The sequence below is a fragment of the Bidens hawaiensis genome, unplaced genomic scaffold, assembly GCF_021521415.1.
Source record: "Bidens hawaiensis isolate Kalapana, Puna unplaced genomic scaffold, B.hawaiensis_p1.1 tig00071462_1, whole genome shotgun sequence".
Classification (NCBI taxonomy): Eukaryota; Viridiplantae; Streptophyta; class Magnoliopsida; order Asterales; family Asteraceae; genus Bidens; species Bidens hawaiensis.
In genome coordinates this window covers 26,336-37,813 of record NW_027502501.1, presented here as the reverse complement: position 1 = coordinate 37,813, position 11,478 = coordinate 26,336, and the positions used below count along the sequence as shown (strand labels likewise).

The window sequence follows — 11,478 nt, the reverse complement described above, 5'->3', positions numbered from 1 at the left end:
CCATATACTCGGTTTTTATATATATATATATATATATATATATATATATATATATTTTGAACAAAGCCAAAAAAATATAACAAGATTAAATACAGAAAATCATGCATGTTAATTTTTTGTATAAAATCTTTCAAGGGGAAAATATAAAACCGAAAACCCGAAGCTTAGTTTCCCGTATCCCGGCTCTTGATGCCATTTGTTGGGTTTCTATGGATATTTTAAAGTTAGTTAACCATTTAACTAGTCACAATTAAGGCGGAAGCGTGATATAAACAAACTAAACATATGTATCCATGTGTTTATATATGTATATATTACAAGTTTATAGGAAATGTGTACATGAACAACCTAATTTATTCATGTTATAAGATTACCAATAATCTATTTATTAGAAACCCGAAGCAAGGATCAAATGATACGGGAAAACTAAACTATCAAAGCTATAAACACTTACATTCTTAACCTTTTAAGAGTGTAGTTGATGTTGAAGAAGATGATGATATTGATGCTAGACTTTCAAAGGGAAGATCCTCAAACGGAAGATACCCCGAGCCTCCAACACACACCGAGCTATGTTAGGGAGCTTGAACACGAGAAAAACGAGACCCGAACCTCTTCTTTTCTTGTCTTCGGCCGAACCAAAAGTAAGAGAGAAAAGGTATTGTATATATCACTCCTTACTTGAAAGTATGTTGATGCTATTTAAAATGAGATCATATCTCAATCAAATCCTTGGTTAGGTCTTGGTCAAGTAAGTCTTACTCAACCTACATCAACTCTTTACCAACTTTGACCAAGTGTATGGAGTGTATGTGACTCATGTTTTAAATGATATATATATTTTATACCTTATAAAATATATAAACACCCCTTCTTTTATAAACCATTTTATAAAAGAACACATGTTTAAATAATCATTCCAATAATAATTATTTGAATAAATAAATTAACCAATTAATTTATTTAACATTTTCAAGTAATTATTCAGAAACCCGATTTCTGAATGTGTCGTGTTCTGTATTTGTTTTATAGATCATATCTCAACAAATACATAATTGGTGTGTGTCTAACTCGTTATTGGGTATGACCCGACTTGGATCAAACACGACTAGCCACATTAACCTAATTATGTGTCTCGGGCATACGGTATTCCAACATTTTGTCTATCTTCTTAGTTGGAGCTACATTGACAATGCGGGCGGCGGTCATAAGGGCGTAACCCCAAAAGGAGTGAGGCAAGTTAGTTCTACACATCATTGATCGAACCATGTTTAGCAAAGTTCGATTTCTCCTCTCGCTCATGCCATTATGTTGGGGTGTGCCAGGTGGAGTGAGCTGTGAAACAATTCCATGCTCTTTTAGAAGAGTGATGAACTCTGAGCTGAGATACTCTCCACCTCGATCTGATCGAAGCATTTTAATGGTTTTACCAAGTTGTTTTTCCACTTCGTTTTGAAACTCTTTGAACCTTTCAAAAGTTTCGTGCTTGTGTTTCATAAGATACACATAAGCATATCGACTATAATCGTCGATAAATGAAACGAAGTATCTTTCATGGTTTCTAGTCATGGTCCTGAAAGGTCCACATACATCAGAATGTATGAGTCCTAACAGATCACTTGCTCGTTCACTTTTATGAGTGAAGGAGTCTTTGGCGAGTTTGCCAGCTAAGCAAGATTCACAATCATCAAACGAGTCCGGGCCTGTGGATTCAATAATCCCTTCGGATTGGAGTCTTTTAACTCTTGCCTTGCTTATGTGGCCAAGTCGGCAATGCCGTAGAAAAGTATCATTGATGCTAGTCTTGATACGTTTTGAAAGATGATATACGTTATTATCTGGTTGAACATCAATCTCATAAATACCATTTCGAGGTTTAGCCTCAAAATAAAAGATATCGTTTAAGTAAGTAGAAATAGCCATGCCATTAAAAACGTACTTAAAACCTTGTTCAAGCAACAATGAAAATGAAATAATGTTTCTGGTCAAACCAGGAGCATACAAACAATTATTCAAAGGAAAAACTAGGCCAGAGGACAAGTAAAATGAAAAACTCCAGTTGCCAGAACTGGTACTCTCTTCCCACCTCCAACGATGAGTTCCATGCAGCCTTTATTCAGTTTCTTCCACTTCTCAGGCTCCTGCAAGACATTAACAATGTGGAAACCACATCTGGTATCAAATACCCATGTGTTGCTAGAGACAGTGAAAAGTTCAATAACGTATATGGAAATACCTCAGAAGTGCCTTCACCATTGGCCTTCTTCTTTTCTATCTCAGCTAGATGCTCGGGGCAGTTACGCATCCAGTGCCCCATCTTGTTGCACTTGAAGCACTGGCGCTCCTCAGGAGGTGGCGGTGGTGCCTTTGCAACTTTCTTGTTAGTGTTGGTGGCAGATTTGGCAGCAACAGTAACTTTCTTCTTGCCTTTTCCCTTATAACCTTGATTCTTGGGTTTAGGCTTCTTTCCAGCATATCGGACCATCAAAACTTGATTGGTCCTAGAAGGAACGTTTCTCTCAGCCGTTTTGAGCATGTTGTGCATCACCGGCACTGTCTTTACCAGCCGTTCATGTTGAAATTCATTACGAACTGGTCGTAACAGCTGGCGAGAGAGTTGAGGATGAAATCCGCTTCTATTTCATCGGGCAGGGGATGATCAAACTTCTTAAGCTGATCGATGTGCCCCTTCATCTTAAGAACATGTGTACTGACGGGAGACCCTTCTGCCATCTTGCAACTAATTAGTTGTTTCATGGTATCGAACCGTTCCTGACGGGCTTGTTTCTGGAACATGCCCTTGAGTTGTTCCAGCATCTCATAGGCACCAAAGTCTTCTAAGCCCTTAGCGAGCTCAGAAGTCATGGTGGCTAGCATAATACAGGAGACATCAGCCGAGTCATCCCCATGCTTGTCAAGAGCTTTTCGAGCAGCGGCTGTGTTGTTTTCAGGCTCGGATGGAACAGGTCCATCGAGAACATACAAGCGCTTAGCCATGGTGAGAACGTGTCTCAAGTTGCGGTGCTATTCGATGAAGTTGGTACCATTCAGTTTATCCTTCTCAAGGATAGACTTAAGGGCGTAGGGTGAGTTTTCGTTTGATGACATCTAATTAAAAATAAAAAGTAAATTTAATTAGTATTTTCGATGTAGTAGTCCTATTATTAATGACCCAATAACATTAATGAATTAGGATTATGAGAATCTGGCTTCCAGTTATTAAAGGCAGCTGTAGCACACAACATTAATAAGTAGTTAGGCAGACTGACAACTATTGTCAATTGTGAATAGAGCACAACTCTCGGTTATGAGGCCTATAGAGACAACGATTTTCTGTATCGATACGTTTAGCCTCATCTTTGCCCACTTTAAGTCTCCAGACATCTGTAGCATGTAACAGGAGAGTAAAGTAATAGTTGTCCTAGTACAGTGACGTGTGAAAGGGCCGGATGTGTCAACGAAGCGCTTTCACCTTGATGGAATAGGCTAGAAAACAAGTGCGGTGCTTTAGCTCCTAACACTCGAAATTTCGCAGTATGCCTCAAGTGTGACTTGTAGTAGGATTAGCATAAACTATTGGTTTTAAATTGGGATTAATTTTATAATTACAAAATAGAGTAAAAGTCAAATTTTACTGTATTTATTATCGGGACGAATTGATGAACCATTTCATCTCTCAGGATACTTAGTTTTAAATAACCTATTAAAAACTAAGTTTGTCGCGATACGACTAACCAATTTTAAGTTAATAGAAAACTATTAAGTTATAAGTTTTGGAAATCAAAACGTTTTTAATTTGCAAAACAAATAGGTTAATAAAATGTTTATTTTCCAAATTTATTTAGTATTAAGTTGGTGATATTATAATCCTATTATAAACAATACAAGCAACTAAAATAACAAATAATAATATGTAAATCCTTATGGCCAAAAGGTGATCGGTCTCGCTAGAGCCAATTAGGGAGACCGATCGGGTCAAGGGACTCACAGCACAAAACAACCACAAAGATGGACTTCTAGGTGCATCCCGTCATCTTGTCCGAACTCCCACCAGCTCTAAGAAATCCTTGAGCTCGTCCTCGGTTATCATCGCGTCTTCTTTATTACAAATTTATAAACTAACAATAATTGCCTATTACAAATTTGAATAATCCAATATGGCCAAAAGAAAACCGAAAAATAAAATAACAACCGATTACAATTTTGAACCATCCATATGGCCAAATAACAAACTCAAGATCTATACACAACCAAACAAACATAGGTCGGGCCGGATTTACATATTCAAAAATAAATAAATTTCGGGTCGTTTTGACCTGGTCAAATAAAATAAACAAAAATTTTGACCAAATCAAAAATTACCCGAAAAAAATCTAGATCTACAAACTTTAAACGATTTAAAGTTTGAGATGTAGATCCGGTTTAAATGAACCGGTATCGACTCGTACATTGTAACCGCGGCTCTGATACCACTGTTGGGTTTCAATGGTGGTTCGGAACGGAATGGTCAAAACAATTTTACCCGTTTTAAATATTAGATCCGTTTAAATAAATATTAATTATATTAATATATAAAACGAACCAAAAACGCAGCGGAAAAATAAATGATTAAAGCGAACCGGAAACCCGAACTCGGATCCGGTTACAACATATACGAGCACGATAATAAATTAATCAACCATAGATCTAGTTTAGAAGTTTATACCTCGGTTATAGAAACCGGGTGAGACACCGAGAGGCAACGAACTGAGCTAGAGAGCGACACACAAGGAAACCAAGATCTCCGGCGACTCAGCGGCGGCGGACGACGACGCAGCAGCTGACGGCGGCGGCGGACGGTGGCTGTGAGGTGCGGACAGCAGCAGTCACGTTCGGCAGCAGCTTGGGACAACAATAGAGGTGTGGGGCAGCTGCAACTGGCCGGAAAACTGAAGGTGGCGGATCTCCGGAGACGGTAAGGTTCGGCAGAGGTAGGGGTGTTCAGGAAAACCGAAATCCGAATAAATCCGAAATCCGAACCGAAACCGAAACCCGATTAATCCGATACAAATTCTTATTCGGGTATTTCGGATCGGATTGATCCGAATATCCAAATAACTAATTCGGATTCGGATATGAATTTTAAAAAATTTCGGATAGTTCGGATTATTCGGATATCCGAATAATCCGATTAAAATACCATTTATTTTTATTAGTTTTTTTTATAACCAGCCCAAAGCCCACTAACATTAACATAACCTAACAGATGATAACTTCATTTCATAATCAAAATATGACCTAGCAGCAACTCCACCCACCGCCCTCTCAGCCATCAACCGTCGTAGCTCCGTCCACCGCTGTAGCTCCATCCGTCGCTGCACGCTATCCACTATCTTCCACCCGCATCCGTCGTAGAGGTAATATGCGTATTTGTATCTGATTATTTGTTCTCTTGTTTATAACATATATCTCCGGTCACTGTCGTTGGTTTAATTTTATTCTCATATTAGATCTTCTGTTATTATTAGATGTACTATTATTATTATTATTATTATTATTATTATTATTTTCTGCAACGAGTCATACTTGACTGGGTGATTAAATTTGAAGAAGGTTATTTTTTCCTAATTGTTTATTATTTGTTTATGAGTCGTATTTTTATCATTCATCTTTTACTATATTTAAAATTTAACTCCTAATTATTCATTATATGTTCTTGTGTCTTGTAGAGATGAGACTTCTATCAATCAAATAAAAGAGTTGGTGGCCTATTTGATGAAGTATGCAAAAGGTATTTCTATAAGTTTAGGGTTGAATTATGAGGTCACTTGTTAGTGTTTTGTAATTTAAATAAATTGATCATGTCAAATTTATGCAGCTATAATAAGGATAATGGAGCATGTTGATGTGCGGTGGGCTTTTTGGAACACAAAGTCTTTTGGTTTGAAGTTTAACATTTGTCGTGCAATGTTTTGGTTTTCTTAATTATGTTGGATTTAGACTTTGTTCATGTATTGTTTTTATTTTCTGAATTGTTATGGATTTAGACTTTGTTTGGGAACTATATTATTCGTGGTTTTTCAGTTTGTAGGTTTATTTAGTTCGAATATTATGTGTATGTTTGTTAAAACAGTTTATTCGGGTCATTTCGGATAATTCGGATCGGATAGGAAAGTTCCCAATTCGGATCGGATCGGATTTCGGATAAGCTTCTGAAATTTTACAATCCGAACCGAATAAACCGAATAACCCGTTATCAATCCGATGAACACCCCTAGGCAGAGGTGGTCCGGCGGCTGTGGGTGACTGCTAGGGTTTTTTAATATATTATATTCTCTTATTCACTATAAACAATAATTAGTTTATATATTAATAGATTAGGGTAAAACCCAATCTTAAAACCCATTGGGCTTTTAGCCCAAATGCCAACTAAAGCCATGTCCACTAAAAAATCCTTGACTAACCATGTCTAGCCCACTTAACGATTAAGTAAGCTCGGTGTTCGTTATTCTCGGTGTAACTCTTACCGGGTCACAATCGGGTCGGTCCGCGTTGACTTGACCCGAACCGACCATAAACTATTATCAAACAATAAAAACAATTATTGTATTGGGCCAATATAGTAGAGGTCAAGCAATATATTTTATTAAAGAATAGAACAAGTGTTAATGATGTAAAACTATTTATTAAAAACTGCGAAAACTTTATGGAATAACAACAAAGTTTTAATATATAGATAGTTTATTGTCGATTCTCTTAATTTTATTCATTTAGACTATTTGCAATGCTCCAACCCGTTCTTCTCACATACAAGCCCAATCAGAAGCATGCCACATCAGTGTTTTACCCAAACACATTTTTACGTCCAACATTGCTATACCTATTGTTCCAATATGCAACCTACTTTTTACTATCAAATTATATATGATGTTAGACGAAAACAAAAAAAAAGTAAAGTAGGAATTCTGTACCCAAGAACATACCCAACCCTAAATGTGTTTAGAGCGGAGGGCCACATCATCCCGGACGGGTAAAATCTCCCCACATTGGAGGCCGCCTTATAAACATACAACCCTAACCTAACCATACAAATCGATTACAGGACAATTATAAACGAACAATCGATTTCTCAACTGTTTTTGATTATATCGATTATGGTTCCATTACTCGGGTTTTAAAACTTTTAATATTTTTAACTTATAATGTAAGTGGTCCATACTACTGTTTTCTCTAACTCTTCACAGGAATATATTATGGAGTGTATATTTTTATATTTTTTTTGTTTTATTATCACTTTAAATAAACAATGATAAAGACACAATAAAAACAAGAGATCGGTATCGTTGTTTTAAACTGATTTATATATTTTCTTTTGTTTTTATTAAAGGAAGTTTTTGTATATTTCACTAAGTTAATAGTTTTCAAATTCCTTATATTTTGTTTTTATTGATAATTGTTAAGAGATAGGTACAGTTTATCACGTTTATTTATAACAATGAATGTTTCTGGTGTAACTTTGTAAGTTAGATGTTAATATTTAAATATTTAAATCATGTTTACATTGACTTTAATTAAAAATTACTTTTAAGTAAAAGAAAGAGATAAAAAGAACATGTTGAACATGTAACCTTTAACAAAGAGAAAACTAAGTAAACACTCCGTTTTCATTTTATCATTGATCAATTATCTATATTTTGATAATTTATGTTTTTTTATTCGACTTAATAATAAAATGAAGTATTATATCAAATTAAACTTTAAAAATCTATAAGACACATTATTCGTGATTATATTATACTAATGGTTTAGGTGGTATATGCTATTAAAAATCTTGTTTTTCACTGTCTTGATAATATTTTCATAGTGTTTACTTTTCAAATGATCTACTTGAATCGTCATAATGTGATTATGGGTTATTGTGTACATTATATTACCCACACCTAACAACGCATGATAATCTTCGTCTTAAATGCAAACTTCCCATCAAAAATAAGCGATGGTGTTAGATAAGACGGTGACAATGACGAAGGGAGAACTAGTCTTACTATACTATTTAAGCAATACAAGATATCTGATGACCGTCGTTTGAGTCAATCAAAAACTTAATTAAACTATATAGATAGAGTAAGTAAGCTATCGTATCCACCAGGAGTATGTGGTCAATGCAAATCATGTAACAAAATTAATATTATGAAGTAGCAGATTTTAGTGCTGATCACACAAGCAATTAGTTTTAGTTTAGAATTAAGCAACGAACAAGTGACAAGTTTCAATCAATTAATAAAAGCAAATCACACCCGGGACTTCAAGTAAGTAACTTACAGTAATCTCATGCAACCTAACAGATTAATCATTAACGGTTAACTACAGACTGATCAACTAGACAAAACCTTAGACATCAATAATCAATTTACACACGACACTGGTTATCAAACAGCCCCTGCCAGTGTGACTCAGTTAAGGGCAATCATATGTTTTATCGTATTCAACCTAATCAAACAACCCTATGATTAATTATTATAGCAACTGGTAACTAATCGTTCTGATCAACGTAAACCTAAACCGATTGAACACACAGAAATACTAAACATCAATAATCATAGATTAACCATAAACAATTATACATAAACGTTCTTAGTTACATGAGAAAACTGAAAATAATACAAACTTTACATCCCGGGTATGATTCGGATAAGTTAGTCGAGCCTCGACATCATGGAATCTTCAATTATGATGATATGGAACATGTATGTAATCTCGGTATGAATCGGATGGTGGAATCACCCTCTCTAAGCTCTGGTAACTGCCTCCCAAAGTTTTTTTAATCAAACCCTAACTTTATCCTTACATAGGGTTTTAAAATAGGACTCCCGTAGTTTTACTTTGGTCCAGCATATGATACTCTAGCTTCAGCAAATGGTACTCTAACTTTAGAGTATGATACTCTAATTCAGCAAACCATACTTTAAAACTTCCTTATGTGCGTTGGTTCTCTACATAGCATAAGATACTCTGATTTCAACAAATGATATGCTAAACCAAGTTTTACCCAGATCCTCCAGTTTTGATCATACACTATCACACATCATCCCGGGTCTTCATCTCGTGCTCGTACAGGTCCAAATTAGGTACTTTAACGTCTATGACCTGAAATACAATAAACACGTATGAAGTATCGAAGTTCCCACAATAAACAGTTAAAACTAATAAACAAACGAACTTAATTATATACAAATTAACCAACCATCAATATCCACATGACATTCAACTAGCATATCCATATAGGCTTCCAAGTCATTCAGTTTCCATCTATAGAATTGCCACATAACTCACTAATCAATATTTTATAGAATCACAACCGCACTAATTAATGTTTTCTATAATAATAACCAGTTATTTCCTTTAAATTGATTTAAAACCCGATTTTGACCATAATTTATTATTTATAATTGATTTTGTGTTCTTTTTTTAGTATAACTATTATTTTAGCAATTCAATGATTTGTATAACAGTTTATCATTCCACCATTTATACATATTTTTCCTACATTTTGTGGTTTCATAGAGAACAAGATAAAGAATTCATATGATATCAACATATATATAACGTTTAAAATCTTTTCTACCCATGTATAACACGGGCCAGTATCCTAGTAGATCGATGTTAAAGGAACAAAGAAAGGATTGGTGAGTTGGTTTTTCTTTTTATATATATAGCAAAATGGTCATTTCACATACAAGTACACGCAACATGCATTTTTGATGTCTACTAATTTTGCAATCAGATTGTGCTTTAATATCTTAGAATTTTAGGACTAAGTGACTTTCTAATAATATCATAGGATATTTCGTATAATTAATCGGTTAGTTAATATATGAGAGAAAAGAGTAAGTACAACAAAGAAGCAACACTTAACTTGGTCTAAATTGCAAACTTCCCATCAAAGTATAACTAAAGGCTTGGTATCATGAATTGTGAAAGAGACTTGAATGGCTTAGATGCATAATAGTGGGGTATGTGGGGGATTGTGTTTATCAATATTGATCCAAAAAAGATGCATTTCTTGTGTTAGTATCAATGGTTGCTTTCCTCTCGCACCTATCTCATATTGGCAACATGTAAGTTTTGGTTCATGGTAGTAACAAAATATAAGTAGGTGTTTGGAATTTGTTTCTAATTGCTTCTCTTTATAAGAAACTAAAAAAAGTAACATGCCGTTTATATTCCCATTCAATAATCCCTAGCTAAAATAAAAACAAACATTTCAAAACGAATTTGGATCAAACCAAACAAGTTTACCGGAATTGAAGATTTTGTTGAACCAAGTTATCCAATTATAAGATTTCCTTATAAAGATCGGTTAAGTGATTAAGATTGGATCAAATTAGCTCGATCGTGAACATGACTTTAGCAATGACCGACCGCTTCCTACAAAATGAACACTAATTAGGCTCACCAGAGAGAGATGATTCTTTCTCCAACCACTCTCTAGCTTAAGAATAAGTGAAGTACAGTAGAGAGTAAAAGCGAGTGCAAATGCTGATATGCTAGCTAATGATTACCTCATTATATTTGACTTATTTGGGGTGTCAGGTCTCACAAGGAATGGAGCGTTGGCATAGTTTATTAAAGGTTAGATTCACTTAGTTATCAATCATGACCGAAGTAAGAATGACCTTTATGGTCCGTAAGTCACAACTCGCACATAATTGATCTGGCTTGCACTAGATGTTACTTACTTCATCGAAGGAGTTGGTTATGCCTAAGGAGGAATTTTGTAGGTTCATCCGTGAAGAGGTAGGTCCCAGCAGAGATCAGTTGGTCCCGCAAGACTCACCTTGAACAGGGACGTCTGCGCAAAGGCCATCTGCCCCCGCAGGACCCACCATGCTCATAGGATCTTACGCGCAGTACACAAGCTGAACACGCAGGGAAAGCCTCCCAATGGTGAAGTACCCCGCCTGTTCCCGCAGTTGCGGATACAAGCCATCAGGGAAGGCTACCCGCAGACAGCAGGGCTACACGCACAAGACACTAGCTACTTCAGTAGTCACATGAAGAAATGAGCAAGGCGGGAACAATCCCGCCTAAACGAGCCAGTCTGATTCTGAAAGATCTTTTGTACCATGCCTACCAAGGTATGAACAGGACAGACGATCTGACCAGAACAGCCCATGAGCCAATCACAGGGTGACAGCTCATCGACAACAGGGCGAGGAGGAGCACCCTCTAGTACTGTTTGTCACTATTAGCCGCTGCCTACTCACCAACCCTTACTGAGGAGCATGCGCGGCCTACAGTTGGTGGAATAGTGTTACTGTTGGCCGTAACCTATTCACCAACCAGCATGGCCTGCGTACAATCCACAGTAAGTGGGACGTGCATAAACTACAGTTGGTGGAATAGTGCAGCCGACTTTGTTACTGTTGGCCGTAACCTACCCACCAACCAGTATGGCCTGTGCATAGTCCACTGTTGGTTGAACAGGAATACTATTCA

General features: G+C 36.2%; 1 long non-coding RNA gene across 1 annotated transcript; it reads left to right on the top strand.

Moving 5' to 3' along the window:
• Positions 1–5,707: 5,707 nt before the first annotated feature.
• On the top strand, positions 5,708–6,062 carry LOC143605793 (uncharacterized). Its single transcript, XR_013148618.1, has 2 exons — positions 5,708–5,770; positions 5,858–6,062. It is a non-coding gene; the product is annotated as an uncharacterized LOC143605793 (long non-coding RNA).
• Positions 6,063–11,478: the final 5,416 nt, after the last annotated feature.